Source organism: Ictidomys tridecemlineatus, unplaced genomic scaffold, assembly GCF_052094955.1.
Source record: "Ictidomys tridecemlineatus isolate mIctTri1 unplaced genomic scaffold, mIctTri1.hap1 Scaffold_252, whole genome shotgun sequence".
NCBI classification, from domain to species: Eukaryota; Metazoa; Chordata; class Mammalia; order Rodentia; family Sciuridae; genus Ictidomys; species Ictidomys tridecemlineatus.
The window spans coordinates 197,669-216,226 of NW_027522185.1; positions in this window are offsets into that span (position 1 = coordinate 197,669).

Genomic DNA, 18,558 nt, shown 5'->3' on the forward strand with positions numbered 1-18,558 from the left:
CATAATACTCCCATTTTTGTCATTAAAAAGAAATCTGGTAAATGGAGATTATTACAAGATTTAAGAGCCATTAATAATGAGATAGTTATTATGGGACCTGCTCAATCAGGGATTCCCCAATTGTCTGCTTTACCAAAAACCTGGCATGTGTTAACTATAGATATTAAGGATTGTTTCTTTTCAATTCCAATGCATCCTGAGGATAGTCCACATTTTGCATTTACTATCCCTGCACTAAATCATGAAGGTCCTGATCAGAGATATGAGTGGAAAGTTTTACCCCAGGGGATGGCGAACAGCCCGAATATGTGTCAAATTTATGTTAATAAAGCAATCCAGCCACTTAGAAATCAAAATCCTGAACTACAAATATTTCACTATATGGATGATGTGTTATTAGCACATAAAGATAAGAACACATTGCTAGAATGTTATGCCACACTTACAAACTTACTAAAAAATTATAATCTACACATAGCAATAGATAAAGTACAATTAAATTTTCCAATTAATTATTTAGGAGTTTTATTATCCTCAACCATGTTCCGTCCACCAATAATTCAAATACGAGTAGATCAACTCAAATCACTTAATGACTTTCAAAAATTATTGGGAGACATAAACTGGATAAGGCCTTACCTAGGCATACCAACAGGAGAATTAGGACCCTTATTTGACATTCTAAAAGGTTCATCAGATTCAAATTCACCCCGCATGTTAACGCCTGAAGCAAGAAAGGCATTAAAAACCATTGAAACATATATATTAAAAATATGCATTTGGATAGAATTGATATAAGTTTGCCTTTATTATTTATTGTACTACCAACAAAAAATATTCCTACAGGAGTATTTTGGCAAGAAGGTCCATTATTGTGGATACATTTATCGTATTCCCCTAATACTATTCTTACTAGATATCCTGAGGCTGTAGGACAATTAATACTCAAAGGAATAAAAGCAGCGAAGGGAGTGTTTGGGATTTCTCCCAATAAAATTATTACTCCATATACTATGGATCAAATTGATGAGTTAGCTAATGAGTTGAATACTTGGGCAATAATCATGTGTAAATCTAGTGTCTCATTTGATAATCACTTGCCATCTAATCCCTTGTTGTCCTTTTGGTCTAAGCATCCTGTAGTTTTTCCAAAAATGACCCAAAAAACCCCTATCATGAATGCTCCAAATATATTCACTGATGGGTCAAACAATGGTACAGCAGCGGTAGTTACCCCTCATCAAACTTTTACATTTTAAGTACCCAAACAATCAGCTCAAAAGGTAGAGCTCAATGTAGTATTACAAGCTTTTATGATGTTCCAAGATTCTGTATTTAATTTATTCTCTGATAGCCAGTATGTAGTTAATGCTATAGCATCCCTTGAAGATGCTGGTAGGATTTCTCTTTCCTCTACTGTTTTCTCTTTGTTTTCTGCTATACAAACTCTAATCTGGGACAGAAAAGATCCATTATTTATTGGACATATCAGGGCACATACAGGGTTGCCTGGAGCCCTTAGTTTGGGTAATGAACTAGCAGATAAATCTACACATGACATACATATTTTCTCCACAATAGAAGAAGCTATAAATTTTCATAAAAGGTTCCATGTCAATGCTAATACCTTACAAAAACGTTTTAAAATAACTAAGGAACAAGCCAGACATATAATAAAACAATGTCAAAATCGTGTGACATTTTTACCACAAGTTAATCTTGGAGTCAATCCTAGAGGACTGATACCTAACCATATTTGGCAGATGAACTTTACACACTTGCCACAATTTGGAAATTTATAATATTTACATGTTACAGTTGATACTTCTTCTGGATTTTTAATGGGCTCCCTTCATGCCGGAGAAAAAACTAAAGATGTTATAGCTCATTGCTTACAAAATTTTGCCACTGTGGGTGTTCCTAAACAGTTAAAAACTGATAACGCTCCTGGTTATACGTCTAACTCTTTTAAACAATTTTGCTCATCATTTGGCATTACTCATATAACAGGAATCCCATACAATCAACAGGGACAAGGCATAGTTGAAAGAGCTCATCAAACTATTAAAATGTACTTATTAAAACAAAAGGAGGGAATTGGAAAAGGGTATATATCCCCCAAAGATACACTTAAAATAACCCTTTTTACTCTAAACTTTCTAAATTTGGATTCATCAGGACTTAGTGCTGCGGAAAGACATATGTATCCGAAAAATGTACATAAGCCTAAGGTACTTTGAAAAGATATTCTAACAGGACAATGGAAAGGTCTGGACCCAGTAATAGTCTGGAGTCAGGGCTCCGTCTGTGTTTTTCCACAGGAGGAGCCACAACCAATTTGGATTCCAGAGAGATTAACTAAAACAATTTCTACAGAAAAACAAGATGATTTGACTCAAATCCATAATAGCTGATATCCAGAGTTCCAGCTTGGCTATTCTTACATCTACAACAGTGATTTACCACAGTGCCTTTTTCAATATCTATTTTATTATTACATTTTTCCCACATCATAAAGTTCTATTTTATTTATTTTTTTATTTTTTTCTCTTTTTTTTTGAGCTCATACAAACCTAGGTTAATGTCTTTCTAATCAGTTTTATTTTTTGACTGTGTTTTATTTTTTTTTTAACTGTAAATTTTTTAAACATTGCAATGGAGATTTCACCTAGGTATATCTACAAGGCCTTTATTTACTATTGTCTTATATGTTCTATGTTATGTATGCACTGTTTTGTGTTGTATGTCTGTATGTGTGTATGTCCATATTTCATTTATAAGGAGCGCTCATGTATAAATAGATATAAATGGATGCCAAAAAAAATTAAATCATGTGACTTATATGGTTTAATTTTAATTAGGTAAACAGCTGTTATAAATTTTGCTTTTAAAGGTGGTTAACAGATCTGTTTGTTTACTTTCACCTTTCCTTTTCATTATATTTAATAATTCTGTTCAGGATAATGTCTTTTTAGCACCATGGCCAGTATTCCCATCTCCATCCCAGTGCCGGTGAAGACTAAGATAAAACCAAACTACAACTTCTATGATAGCTATCACAGTAAACTGTATAAACTGATACATCAATCAATATAACTCAATAAGTATGCTCAATCAAGGACTTAATTTACTTTGGGAGGAAATGGACATATTGACAGACTCCTCCACTTTGAACTGCTCAATCAAGGACTTAATTTACTTTGGGAGGAAATGGACATATTGATAGACTCCTCCACTTTGAACTGCTTACACAACTTGCCTGGACTATGTATCACCTGTATGCATTGTGCTCTTTTTGTTGATACAGCGAATTATGGTAGTGCTAAAATATCTTAGCTGCTGTGTCACCAGTGTTACTGTTCTTCCTAAGGAGCCATCAATTGACTTGATGTCATGGCATTTCTGTATCTTCCTCCCTTCAACTAGTGATGGTCTAAAACTTGGGAGCCAACAGAGGTGAGGCAAGAACCTCACCCCCCCACTGGCACCAAGGTTAAATTTGGGGGCCAACAGAGATGAGGCAAGAACCTCACCCCCCCCACTGGTGCTTAGGCCTATCCACAAGCATGGCTATGCTAGACCCGTAGTCAGTGACGGGTTGATCTCGTTACAGTGGATTCAACCTAAGACAGGAAACTGACGTGTAAAATTCAGTTCTCCCATGACGGGTAAGAACCACATGTTAAATTGGACAACCTACCAGGCATGGTCCCTAGCCACATTGCCATTGCTTAATTAAACAGAAGGGGGCAGATGCTAGGAGCCACTGAAAAAGTATTACATTCATATGGAAATTGGACTCCTACTGTTCACCTAGGCCCATTTGAAAACTCAAGTTACAAGACTCCCGGAGAGTTCCCATTGGTTGAGGAAGGATGGTAGGAGGGTGTTCCGGGGGAAGTGGAGCCCCCGTGTTCAGTAGAGAGACACGTGTGTGCGGACAGGCTTGTAAGGGGGACGCACACGGCCTATCACAAAATAAAACTTTGTTTCAGTTTGACTGGCTTGTGTTTTTGTGCTCAGCCGGGTTGCAGTATCGCAAGCCAGCGTGCACTGACAGCGACCCGCAGAAGCGCGCACCAGGAAGGTGGCAGGTGAAAACAGCAGCGGGCAGGAGCGGAGCTAAGGTGCACGCAGCCCCCGCCGTGCAGCCTGCAGCACCATGAAGGGTGTGTGAGTTTTGTTTGAAAAGTGATTATGGAAATCGAAAATAATGTGTTTGGAAAGAAGTCTCCTGAAATGACTAGTCCAGAAACATACAGGAGTACATGTGTTCTGAAGCAGGAAGTGATTGAAAGTGAACCAAATGCCTGGAAATTTGGTAACATGTGGATGAAATATATATCCAATGATGTGCATCAACTGAAGAAATAGTAATGTACCAGTGTAGAATAAAAAGGAACGTGAAAATACACATCATGTCTCATAGAAAAATACTTGCATTGATCCTATACTTTAGAAATATTAGGATTTCTATGAATCTTTCACGGAAGTTTGTTTTCAGTACTAAAAAACAAATATGTATTTCAGGTGAATGAATATTTCGGAGAATAATGTTGTAAAAAGTTGATTATAAATCCACATACATTAACATGAATGATTTTAGGGAGTGTATAATAAGACACATATATTTCATATTTTGAAAAATCTGGAGAGTGTGTGTCTATATATATATATATATATATATATATATATATATATATATATATACAAAACAAACACACACAGACAATAAAAAGTAAAAATATATATGCCAAGCAAAATTCATCATGAAATATATATCATCCACAGATCCAAAAATATTTACTTTACTGAACATGGATTTATGTATCATGATGTTCAAGTAGAAAGCTCACCCATAGGTTGAACTTTCAGTTCCAACAGCCTTTAGGAGGAGTGATCTCTTCTCAAAATTTGTATCTGCCAAATCAGCCACCTCACAAGGATATACGTGGGATGCCAAGTAGGATTCTATATGTGCATGTAATAATACATGTGCTGAAGGCTACAGAGAAAGGGAGACAAGAATTCACATATTTGTTAACTTTACAAACACATGGAGAACTACTTCTCTTAAATTGGACTACATTTATAACACCTAGCCATTATAATGCAAAAGGAAAGTCCAACTCTACACCATGCCTTCTCTGAACTGCTTGTATTGCTATTCTGTTTGGGCTATTTTTCTCCATTATATCAGAATTCCTAATCAGAGTCTAGTAGGGTATGGGTTAGTGTCAGGGATTCAGTATTTCCAATGGAAAATAGGAAAATAAATCCAATATGTATGCAATTATGAGCTACACAAATATCTTCCCACTCTCATCCAGAACAATGCCTTGACATAACTATTGCCCCAAGTAAGACACTATTCGAGGAGAAGAGTTAGAAAACCTGTGAATACATATCTACAATGGAAAATGCTCAGGAGTTCACAACCTTGGAAATGGTAGAGGAGTTTCCATAATTAAGGGACAGGGTAAACACTCCACAAACATGGAGCTCTGCTGGCCTAAAGACTTCTTGGGAAACTGCCTATGAGGTTAAGCACTTGAAATATATGTTGTTTTCAGGAGCTTTAGCTTCCTTTGCAGTGAGACCATCAAAGCTTGGTCTGCATGTATGTGAACTAGAGGACATGGTTTCTGATTTTCCAATAAACAAGAGGCAGCAGTGCTGAATTCTCTCTTTGTAGGTAAACTATGGCCACTGGGGTCTAAGTATCTCTCCGTGTTGACTGTGAGGCCATTTGGTCATCCTCCACTTTTCGTGGTGTTTCTTGATGTTTCACTAAGAGTTTCCTATTGGCTTCATGAAATACAAGGAGTTCAACTGGCACACAGTGCTGGAGGGAGTTTTGTCACGTGTGCTGACTCAGGGTCCTAGGAGAATGCACCAACAAGGCTTCTATCCCACAGAGCTTGCCCCCTTGAGCATAGCAACCTGATAATGAACATTGCCCTGAGACCTCTTCATATAACAAAATGCCTTTACATATCAGGGTCTGCTGGCTCACCATGTCAGTCACAAGCCATTTGGAATCCAATGGCACATCCACATGGCCCCACCACAGATGATTTATTACACACCTGCACACCACTGCTCTAGGCCCACTAATCAGCAGGCTCATACTTACTGGCATCTCTGTTCTACACCATTTTCATGAAACCCAGTCAATCAAGGCACTGTCTGGTACACTCATGATCAGCAAACAGCACATCCAAAGGTTCTCCATTGCCACCTAGTCATGGGAATTTCAAAAATTTTATGGTATTTATCAAGCCATTTTTCAAGGATTAAGTTGAAGGCACTATAAGTTTGTATTCATTCAGGAACCACTAAATGGTGAGGAAGCTCATTTCAATGAAAGCTCTGGAGAAACACTCAGAGGCAAGGCTTGCCAAGTGTGGTTAAAATGTCACATGAATTCAGGCTTCTTAAGGTCTACAATGTGAGGTTTATGTGTGATTTGACTCTCAACTATGGCTGCCAGGTCTCAAAAAATAATTTTGTGATATCCTGGCTGAGATTCCCACTGCTCTGTGGAAAGCCACCCTGGGCCTAGATCTCAGTTTCCAAGGGTGACTCTCATGTGTGGCCTCCTAAAATCCAAAAACAATTCATGGCAATATTTCGCTGAGTTAAGATCTAGAACTCAGTCTCCAAGGGGAATCAAGCTAGAATTAAAGCCCAGGTGGACCCAGTTATCCCTTCCAAACGCCACACAAAAGAGCACAATTGAAACCAAAACACTGTCACATGGCCCTCATCTTCTTCCATATAGACACTCATCATAACCTCTGGCTGGTGGTTTTCATGAGGGGCCCAGCCCAAGACAGTGTCAAAAATAATCTCCCTTGCTACTCATTTGCCTAATCTCAGGGTGGCCTGGACACCCTTTCTGTGAAGCTGGAGTGATCAAATATGCCTGCCTTTCATACTGCTCTGCTTCTCCAATATGAGGCCTACTTACTGTCAGTCCTAGATTCTTTGTGTGAATTGGAGTCATGAGAAAACCCAAGCAACTATGGGCTAGCCTCTGCAGGGCTTTGAAGAACTCATTTGCCTCAATGGATCCAAATTCTCACAGGATGGATGTCAGGAGCCTTACAGAGGAAGGCAAGAGACTGCATCCACAATGACTGCTCTTTTTGCCATTTTGGCTTTGGATGCACACATGGGATCTTTCTTTAATCTATCAGGTGCTGAGAATCTAAGCCACAGCCTCACACAGGGCCAAGAGGATGATTCAGACACATCCCTTTCCAAAGCAATTAAGCAAAAAGCCACAGGTGATGCCCACTCATTTCCATTTGAAAACTGTTTTCTTCAGGCTTCACAATGGGCTGGCCTGAGGCAAAGACCTTCCTGACATTCAGGGATAACAGAACAGTAGGTAAGCAAAAGGCCCAAAGCAGGCATTCTCCACTGACACTTGAGTGGTCACACTGATATCTGAGTTTCCTGAGATGCTCCCCAATCCCTTCAGTTATCCTGTACATGGCCACTTCACAGAGATGGGAGGTGGTACATATTTTGGACACAAAACCGTGAGCCTATTCTGGAGTGTATCCAGAATTCAGGAAGAAAGCCAAACTTAGAAAGATAGTAGTTGTTGCCCATCCATAAGGCAAGCCCCAGTGAATTCATCAATTGGGCAGGGTGAATGCTGGGAAGTTTTCTACTAGACAGAACACATCCATTGATGCATTCCTTTTCTCATGTCTACAAACAGGGACACAGTGGGATACACAGACATAGAACACTCGCATTCTGAAGGACTTACTAGAAACAGTCCACTCCAAACCAAACAAACTGCCTTTCCTACCTATTCTCAGATCATGAGACAAAACCACAAACTCACACACACACCCAAAAGACACCTCATTCCCTCAAGTAGGTCTCTGACTATCCAAAATGTCATCTGACTGGTGGGCCATACTATGTTCACCCAAAATGGCCTGTCCTCTCTCAGATCTGTCCTCTTTAGCCATGTCTGTGAAGTTGTCAGGAGCCACCAGTGAGCTACTCAATACCTGCTTCCTCAGGAAACTCCCCTCTTCAGAGCTTTCCTGGCATTTGGCCTTCCTCACATCAGTAGGTACCAAGAAAGACTGACTCTGTCCTTGGTAAATCCAAACAAGTGAGCCCACTGGGACTGGGACTGGGACTGGCTCTGGGTGCCTGGCTTCCTGGTTCCCAAGATCAGAGAGTTCCATCACCAAGGAAGTGAGGTGAGGTCATTTCCTTCAGGAACTGAATGAGGTCACTTGCTTGGCAACCACTTTTTCCTAACAGTTGTTTACAAGGGTCACATGAGATGGAGGCTGTCCCTTTTTCCTGTGACACTTTCACAACTTAGAATGGTATATCCACCATGGGCACCCAGGAAAAGCTGTTCACACAGGCCTGGTTTGGTCCATCTTGTCTACATTAAGAAGAGAGAGGCTCATTCAGACACATCCCTTCATCCTGACCAGGGTATTTGCCATGGAAGATCACTTTTGCTCTCTCAGATCCTTCATAGCTGCCTACATCTTCTCCAGGGATCATTTCTGCATGGACCTTTGAGGTTCTCAGCAGGTGGCAGATGCCCTACATTCCTGAATTGTAAGACCACCTCTGTCCCTGCTCTTTTGTAAACTTGGATTGAGGGAACAGTGTATGGTTAGCGGTAAGAACATGTTCCATTTAGGTTAGGAATCATTCTCCTGGGTGAAGAATGGTATTGGGAACCTGCGATATTTATAATAACAGTAAGATTTGAAGCCCAGAAGAACATTGTGCCCTTGATTGGGATACATAGCTTTGAATTACAATCTGCACTGATTTCTCAGATAAATTGATATACAATGGCATAAGACCTTGTACCTTGGATGATTGAATGTGGAAGAGAATATAAGAATATAAGCTATAATAGGTATGATTAGGAAGATAGTCAGTAGGTTTAGGAAGAAGAGTGAGTATAAAATTTGGACCGAATGTTCTTAAGCAGTAGGGTGTCAGTTTGAGAGTGAATGTAAATGTCAGCACATAGGAAGAGTCAGTCACAATGATGAACTGGGGAAATTATGTAGGAAAGCTGATATCCATAGAGACATTAGGAAATCAGCGAAGTGTAAAGTAAGTGATAGGATTAGATATTTTCAACAGGGTTGTGGGTGAATATATAATCTTAGGAAGAAGCAACTGTGTAGTCACCAATAGGATTGACATTTGAGAGCCTTAGGGAACCTGGACAAGGATGTTTTTTAATCCATGCTCACTTTCCATTTAGCCTTTGGTATAAACATAAGTGTGAACTTTGCATTTTGTGTCCAGAATATCACTGTGATAAAATGTATATGTAGATCAGGTGACATGAGTCTTTCTTTCATATTTCTGGGAGCAATATCTTGAAGACGTATCAATTACTATTTGGAGGCAAAAATAGGTGTACCCTGTGTCTATGAATAGAGAGATAATGCATGAATAGACCATACTGTGATTAAATAATATAACTGGTTCCAATTTAAATAATGGATTGAATTGATATCTGAAAATATATTGGAAATCTAATATTGATACACAATCATTCATTCCAACCAGTTATACTTCTAATGGTAATATTAGGGTTATGGTTTACCATGAAGGGTGTGTGAGTTTTGTTTGAAAAGTGATTATGGAAATCGAAAATAATGTGTTTGGAAAGAAGTCTCCTGAAAAGACCAGTCCAGAAACATACAGGAGTAAATGTGTTCTGAAGCAGGAAGTGATTGAAAGTGAACCAAATGCCTGGAAATTTGGGAACATGTGGATGAAATATATATCCAATGTTGTGCATCAACTGAAGAAATAGTAATGTACCAGTGTAGAATAAAAAGGAACGTCAAAATACACATCATGTCTAATAGGAATCTACTTGCATTGATGGTATACTTTAGAAATATTAGGGTTTGTATGAACCATTCACTGAAGTTACTTGTCAGTACTAAAAAACAAATATGTATTTCAGGTGAATGAATATTTCTGAGAATAATATTGTGAAAAGTTGATTATAAATCCACATACATGAACATGAATGATTTTAAGGAGTGTTTAGTAAGACACATATATTTCATATTTTCATAAATCTGGAGAGTGTGTGTCTATATATATATATATATATATATATATATATATATAAACAAAACAAACACACACAGACAATAAAAAGTAGAAATACATATGCCAATCAAAATTCATCAAGAAATATATGTCATCCACAGATCCAAAAATAGTTATTTTACTGAACATGGATTTATGTATCATGATGTTCAAGTAGAAAGCTCACCCATAGTTTGAAGTTTCAGTTCCAACAGCCTTTAGGAGGAGTGATCTTTTCTCAAAATTTGTATCTGCCAAATCAGCCACCTCACAAGGATGTACATGGGATGCCAGTTAAGATTCTATATGTGCATGTAAAATTACATGTGCTGAATAGGCAACAGAGAAAGGGAGACAGGAATTCACATATTTGTTAACTTTACAAACACATGGAGAACTACTTCTCTTAAATTGGACTAGATTTATTACACCTAGCCATTATGATGCAAAAGGAAAGTCCAACTATACACCATGCCTCCTCTGAACTACTTGTATTGCTATTCTGTTTGGGTTATTTTCCTCCATTATAACAGGATTCCTCATCAGAGTCTAGTAGGGTATGGGTTAGTGTCAGGGATTCAGTATTTCCAAGGGAAAATAGGAAAATGAATCCAATGTGTATGCAATTATGAGCTACACAAATATCTTCTCACTCTCATCCAGAACAATGCCTTGACATTACTTTTGCCCCAAGTAAGACACAATTCGAGGAGAAGAGTTAGAAAATCTGTGAATACATATCTGCATTGAAAAATGCTCAGGAGTTCACAACCTTGGAAATGGTAGAGGTGTTTCCATAAGTAAGAAACAGGGTAAGCACTCCACAACATAAAGCTCTGCTGGCCTAAAGACTTTTTGGGAAACTGCCTCTGAGGTTAAGCACTTGAAATATATGTTGTTGTCAGGAGCTTTAGCTTTTTTTTTAGTGAGACCATCAAAGCTTGGTCTGCATCTATGTGAGCTGGAAGACATGGTTTCTGATTTTCCAATGAACATGAGGCAGCAGTGCTGAATTCTCTCTTTGTAGGTAAACTGTGGGCACTGGGGTCTAAGTATCACTCCGTCTGGACTGTGAGGCCATTTGGTCATCCTCCACTTTTCGTGGTGTTTCTTGCTGCTTCACTGGGAGTTTCCTATTGGCTTCATGAAATACAAGGAGTTCAACTGGCACACAGTGCTGGAGGGAGTTCTGTCACGTGTGCTGACTCAGGTCCTAGGAGAATGCACAACCAGGCTTCTCTCCCACAGAGCTTGCCACCTTGAGCATAGCAACCTGATCTGAACATTGCCCTGAGACCTCTTCATATAACAAGATGCCTTTACATATAAGGGTCTGCTGGCTGCATCATGTCAGTCTCAAGACATTTGGAAGCCAATGGCACATCCACATGGCCCCACCACAGATGATTTATCACACACCTGCACACCACTGCTCTAGGCCCACTAATCAGCAGGCTCACACTTACTGGCATCTCTGTTCTACACCAATTTCATGAAACCCAGTCAATCAAGGCACTGTCTGGTACACTCATGATCAGCAAACAGCACATCCAAAGGTTCTCCAGTGCCACCTAGTCATGGGAATTTTAAAAATTTTATGGTATTTATCAAGCCATTTTTCAAGGATAAAGTTGAAGACACTATGTGTTTGTATTCATTCAGGAACGACTAAATGGTGAGGAAGCTCATTTCAGTGAAAGCTCTGGAGAAACACTCAGAGGCAAGGCTTGCCAATTGTGGCCAAAAGGTCACATGAATTCAGGCTTCTTGAGGTCTACAATGTGAGGTTTATGTGTGTTTTGACTCTCAACTAAGGCTGACAGGTCTCTAAGAATAAAATCATGTGATATCCTAGCTGAGATTCCCACTGCTCTGTTGAAAGCCACCCTGGGCCTAGATCTCAGTTTCCAAGGGTGACTCTTATGTGTGGCCTCCTAAAATCCCAAAAGAATTCATGGCAATACTTTTCTGAGTTAAGATCCAGAACTCAGTCTCCAAGGAGAATCAAGCCAGAATTCAAGCCCAGGTCGAGGCAGTTATCCATTCCAACCGCCACACAAATGAGCACAATTGAAACCAAAACACTGTCACATGGCCCTCATCTTCTTCCATATAGACACACATCATAAACTCTGGCTGGTGGTTTCCTTGAGGGGCGCAGCCCAAGACAGTGTCAAAAATAATCTCCCTTGCTCCTCATTTGCCTAATCTCAGGGTGGCTTAAACACCATTTATGTGAAGCTAGAGTTATCAAATACGCTTGCGTTTCATACTGCTCTGCTTCTCCAATTTGAGGCCTACTGACTGTCAGGCATAGATTCTTTGTGTGAATTGGAGTCATGAGAAAACCCAAGTAACTATGGGCTAGCCTCTGCAGGACTTTGAAGAATTCATTTGACCCAAAGGATCTGTATTCTCACTTGATGGAGGTGAGGAACCTTACAGAGGAAGGCAAGAGACTTCATCCACAATGACTGCTCTTTTTGCCATTTTGTCTTTAGATGCACACATGGGATCTTTCTTTAATCCATCAGGTGCTGAGAATCTAAGCCACAGCCTCACACAGGGCCAAGAGGCTGATTCAGACACATCTCATTGCAAAGCAATTAAGCAAAAAGCTACAGGTGATGCCCACTCATTTCCATTTGAAAACTGTTTTCTTCAGGCTTCACAAAGGGCTGGCCTGAGGCAAAGTCCTTCCTGACATTCAGGGCAACAGAACAATAGGTAAGCAAAAGGCCCAAAGCAGGGTTTCTCCACTGACACTTGAGTGGTCACACTGATATCTGAGTTTCCTGAGATGCTCCCCATTCCCTTCAGTTATCCAGTACATGGCCACGTCACAGAGATGGGAGGTGGTGCACATCTTGGACACAAAACCTTGAGCCTATTCTGGAGAGTGTCCAGAATTCAGGAAGAAAGCAGGAACTTAGGAAGAAAGTAGTTGTTGCTCATCCATAAGGGAAGCCACAGTAAATTCATAAATTGGGCAGGGTGAATGCTGGGAAGTTTTCTACTAGACAGAACACATCCATTGATGCATTCTCTTTTCTCATGTCTACAACCAGGGACACATTGGGATATACAGACATAGGAACACTCGCCTTCTTAAGGACTTACTAGAAACAGTCCACTCCAAACAAAACAAACTGCCTTTCCTACCTATTCTCAGATCATGAGACAAAACCACAAACTCACACGCACACCCACAAAGACACCTCATTTCCTCAAGTAGGTCTCTGACTATCCAAAGTTTCGTATGACTGGTGGGCCATAATATGTTCCCCCAAAATGGCCTGTCCTCTCTCAGATCTGGCCTTTTTAGCCAAGTCTGTGAAGTTGTCAAAAGCCACCAGTGAGCTACTCAATACCTGCTTCCTCAGGAAACGCCGCTCTTCAGAGCTTTCCTGGTATTTGGATATCCTCACATCAGTAGGTACCAAGAAAGACTAACTTTGTTCTTGTAAATCCAAACAAGTGAGTCCACTGGGACTGGGAATGGGACTGACTCTGGGTGCCTGGCTTCCTGGTTCTCAAGATCAGAGAGTTCCATCACCAAGCAAGTGAGGTGAGGTCACTTACTTCAGGAACTGAATGACGTCACTTGCTTGACAACCACTTTGTTCTAACAGTTGCTTCAAAGGGTCCCATGAGATGGAGGCTGCCCCTGCTTCCTGTGACACTTTCACAAGTTAGAATGGTATATCCTGTAGAGAATCAAATGTAACTGCGTTACTATTACTGTTCTTTATGGAGTCTGCCTACAAACGGGATATTCTGTCAAGGTATAGATAAGTAACAGCGGACATGCTTGCAAACGAGGTGTCTGCTGTCCTTTGGAGGGCCTGCTCCCAAACGAGAGGTTTCTTCAAGGTTTAGATAGGTAACAACAAACATGCTTGAAAACGAGGTGTCTGCTGACCTTGGGAGGACTTGCCTACAAACGGGATGTTCTGCCAAGTGGACTAGGAGGGCGCTAAGAAAAATTTTTTATCTGTTCTAAACAAAGAACAGAGCTCAACATACTCCAGGCCGAGAGTAGATTAGCCATGAAAAACGGGTCACTTCTAATTAAAAAGTAAAACTTCTGTGTGCTTTATTTAATTAGCTAAAAAACCTGATTTATTGAAGTTGGAAGGTTGCCTTTTTTGTTCACAATACTATAAAAAGATTGCTTGTACACAATAAAGGACTTTTTTTTCTGCTGCTGCTTTGCTTGCTCTGCTTATTCTTCTTCTTTGTTTTCCCATGCTAACCTACAAGTAAATTCCTGCAACAATTGGCGTAGTTGGCAGGATCCAGCACCGAAAGGGTAAGGACTCCGGGTTAAGAAAACGAAAGGGGGACTTTCGGGATTCACAAAATATCGAAAGGTATCGCCCCAAGTTAAAAGAAACTTTAGGGGGAACTTTCAGAACTAACAAATATCGAAAGGTATCGCCCCAAGTTAAAAGAAACTTTAGGGGGAACTTTCAAAACTAACAAATATCGAAAGGTATCGCCCCAAGTGGAAAGAAACTTTAGGGGGAACTTTCAAAACTAACAAATATCGAAAGGTATCGCCCCAAGTTAAAAGAAACTTTAGGGGGAACTTTCAGAACTAACATGGGGAACTCCCAGTCTTTAAAGGAACAATATGTGGAGTTACTACAAGGATTATTATATTCCATAGGTGTGAAAACATCTCATAAGAGACTCAAGGAGTAATTTAAATTATAGAATGTCATTGTCACTGGTTCCAATATCAAACTAAGATCCAGTTAAATTTAGGGGAATAGAAATTGGTTAAAAAAGAACTCCGTAAGCAGCATCAGGCTGGAAATGTTATTTCTTTGAAGATTTGAACATTGTGTAGCGCTATTACTCAAGCATTACAATTATTAGACAACAATAATAAAAAGGGCTCTCTTTGTGAAAGACAAGTTAATACATCAGAATCTGATAATAAGGTTAACAAAACGGAGCCCAAAGAAAATATTTGTGATACTATAGATGACTCTCCTAAATCAGATCTGAGTGATGAGGAAGATTCAAAAAGTTCAGATAGTGACTCCAATATGAAAGAAATTATGGAGGGCCTTAGTGGATAATATGAAATTTAAAAAACAAAGGTCCTCTCTTAAACCTACTACTCCTTCTAATATTTCTCTCTTTCCAATGACAGAGTATAAAGTTAATGTGGGTAGAAAACAACAATGTTTTTCATTTCCTCTTACTATGACACATGATGATGATGATGATGATCTTGCAGCCCCTCCTGGTTGTTTTGTTGATCCACCACATTTGTTTCCTATAACTAGACAACAAAACCTTCAAGATCCCCCAATGATTGATGTTCACTATACTGCTATGGAATACAAGTTTATTAAGGATTTATAAGCTACAGCCTTTCAATATGGCCCTCAGTCTCCCTTTATGCTAGGGATGTTAAAAAATTTGGGAACTTCTAAATTACTTATTCCTTTGGATTGGGAGGCATTAACCAAAAAAGTTTTGGAGGGATCTCAATTGGTTACAGTTGAGAAGTTGATGGGAAGATGAGACACAAAAACAAGCTGGAGAGAGTGAAGCTCAAAATCCCCCGGGACCCAAGGAGGATAAGTTAATGGGGAAAGGTAATTACCCTGCCTTTAGAGACAGGCTCTATATACAGATCCAGATCTTCAACAAGTTTAGAGACAGGCTCTATATACAGATCCAGATCTTCAACAAGTTTGACAGGTTTTCTTAAGAGCTTAGAGATGTGTGATACCCACTGGTCAGGCACAACCTTCCTTTACTAAATCTATACAAGGGGCTACTGAAACTTACACTGATTTTCTTGCAAGACCACGTACTTTTGTTATAAAGGCAATGAGTCAAGATCAAATAGCAAAGGTATTATTAGAAACATTAACATTTAAAAATACAAATCCTAAATGTAAGCATATTTGGGGGCCATTAAAAGGGCAAAACGTCTCATTGAGTAAATATGTGAGCTTGTGCTGGAGTGGGAAAAATTGAACATCAAAGTTTCTGTTTTTGCTGCAGCCATGGCTGGAGCCCTTAAGCCCAATAAATCAGAAACTTGTTTCAATTGTGGATAAACAGGTCATTTTAAAAGGGATTGTAAAAAATAAAATAAAATATATAAATAAAATTTTATGATACTTTCTAATTACTGGCTGGCCATTTTTCTAGGACTCTTACTTTTTTTTAGATTCTGTATTTTTTGAGCTCATAATTTTGACCCTACGGACCTAAGTTAATGTTTTTCTGATCAGTTCTATTTTTGATCAACTGTGAAATATTTAAACATTACAATGGAAATTTTACCTAAAATAGCTACAAGGCCTTTATTGTGTTATGTGTGCACATTTGTATTATATGTTGTATGTCTGTTTGTGTGTATGTCTATATGTCATGTACATGATATAAAGATTGATATATATGTAAAGAGCGCTCATAAAAATTAAAAAAATGGATCCAAATATTTTTAATTCACTGATTTAAATGGTTCAATTTAAATTGGGTAAACAGATAAAAATAAGATGTCTTTAACATGTTAATGACTAATATGCTTTGATTCTAGGATTTTTTTTTCAACAACAACAACAAAAAAATGGCTAACACGGTTCATTATACTTGTCTAATGTTTTGATAAAATAAGTAAATTAATAAGACATAAAATTATTTGTTTATAAATATTTGTTAAATATCTGATTGATTTACAAGGTTAATATGCTAAATATTAAATATACCATTAAATGCTTTTAACTCCTTAAATTACATTAGATAACATTATTAATAATTTTTAAGTTGGTAAATAATATAAATAAATAAATGGTTTTTTATCATCCCTAATATTTAGACACTATATTTTCATAATATGGTAAACAAATGTGATTAATTATGTACTACAAATAACAAAATATCTCTTATTAAAATGGAATAATTTGCCTAAATTCAAAAATTTACAAAGATTATTTCAAAATGTAAATAAAAAAGGGGTTAACAAAAATAAATAAATTAAAAGGTTCTAGATATGGATTTAATAAAAAAATGTGTTTCCAGAAGTGAGTAAATAAAAGGATTTAAACAAGTGATAAAGAAGGTCTATGTATGTTGGCTATATAGTTTTAAGTAAATGATAAAAAAGGTCTGTGTACGTTGGCTACATATGTAAATTTTTGAACAATTCATCTTGAAAAAATTAAGGATTATACAGATATGGTTAAACAACAACTGTTATTTTACAATATTCTAATATGTTATTTCTTTAAGAGCTAAACTTAATTAATATAAAAACATCAATAGTAATTATGGTACTATTACTCTTCTTTGTATATTAAATGTGTTCATATTTTCCAGGTATACAAGTCATTAAGATAAAAGCTTTAAAAAAAAATTACATCAAGCTGGTGTTCTCCAAAAGGTTGCATGGTAATTTTAGGCTTATAAAAATGACATACTAAAAATATTTATATCATTTAATGTTCTATAACTGGGCCTATTATCAATAAGATATATAAAGTTTTATGTTACTTTTTACAACACTGAGGTACAATTTAAATGTATTTTTTAAATTAATGAGAGCCTTATCTACATAAAGGTTAATATTATAAAACACAAAAACATTTTTCTATTTTTCTAAATAAGGCTAAAAGCTTTCAGCCTTTCTTCATTTCATGTTGTAGATGTGTTATCATATTGTGTTAGTTTTTACTCAAATAAACTTAAACAGTTATTTATATATAAAATTTATAATATAATATTTAAAAAATAAATAAATAAAAAATAAAATAAACTTTAAAACTACAACACTTTGCTTAATTTATAAAGATAGCCCTACTTACCTAAGATAAGACTCTATGTCCTATCTGACTACATGTAAAAATTACAACAAAATTAGTAGGCCAAATTTCAGTATATTTTACTCATATTAGAGCACATTCTACACTGCCAGGACCATTAATTAAAAAAAAATCAAAATATTGATTAACTATTATTTCTCTTACAAAAGGCTCATCTAGAACATACTTTACTTTATACAAACACTAAAGGACTTTATAATAAATACAAAATAACTGTTCATCATGTGCTTCTTTTAGTATTCCTTACTGTCTTCCTGGTGTTAATCCAAGGGGACTCCAACTTTATGCCCTTTAACAAATGGATGTTGTTATAATTCAGTCATTTGGACAACTAAGATATGTACATCATACTATTGACACTAATACTCATTTTCTTGGGCCACAGTTTATCTTAAAAAAAAAAAAAGCTGATACAATCATTTCTCATTTATTATCTTGTTTTGCTATCATGGGAATTCCTTAAAAACTTAAACTGACAATGCACCTGCATATTCCTCACAAAAATTACATTCATGACATTACACATACATTTGACATACCTTGTAATAGTCAGAGTCAAGCTATTATAAAAAGGACAAAT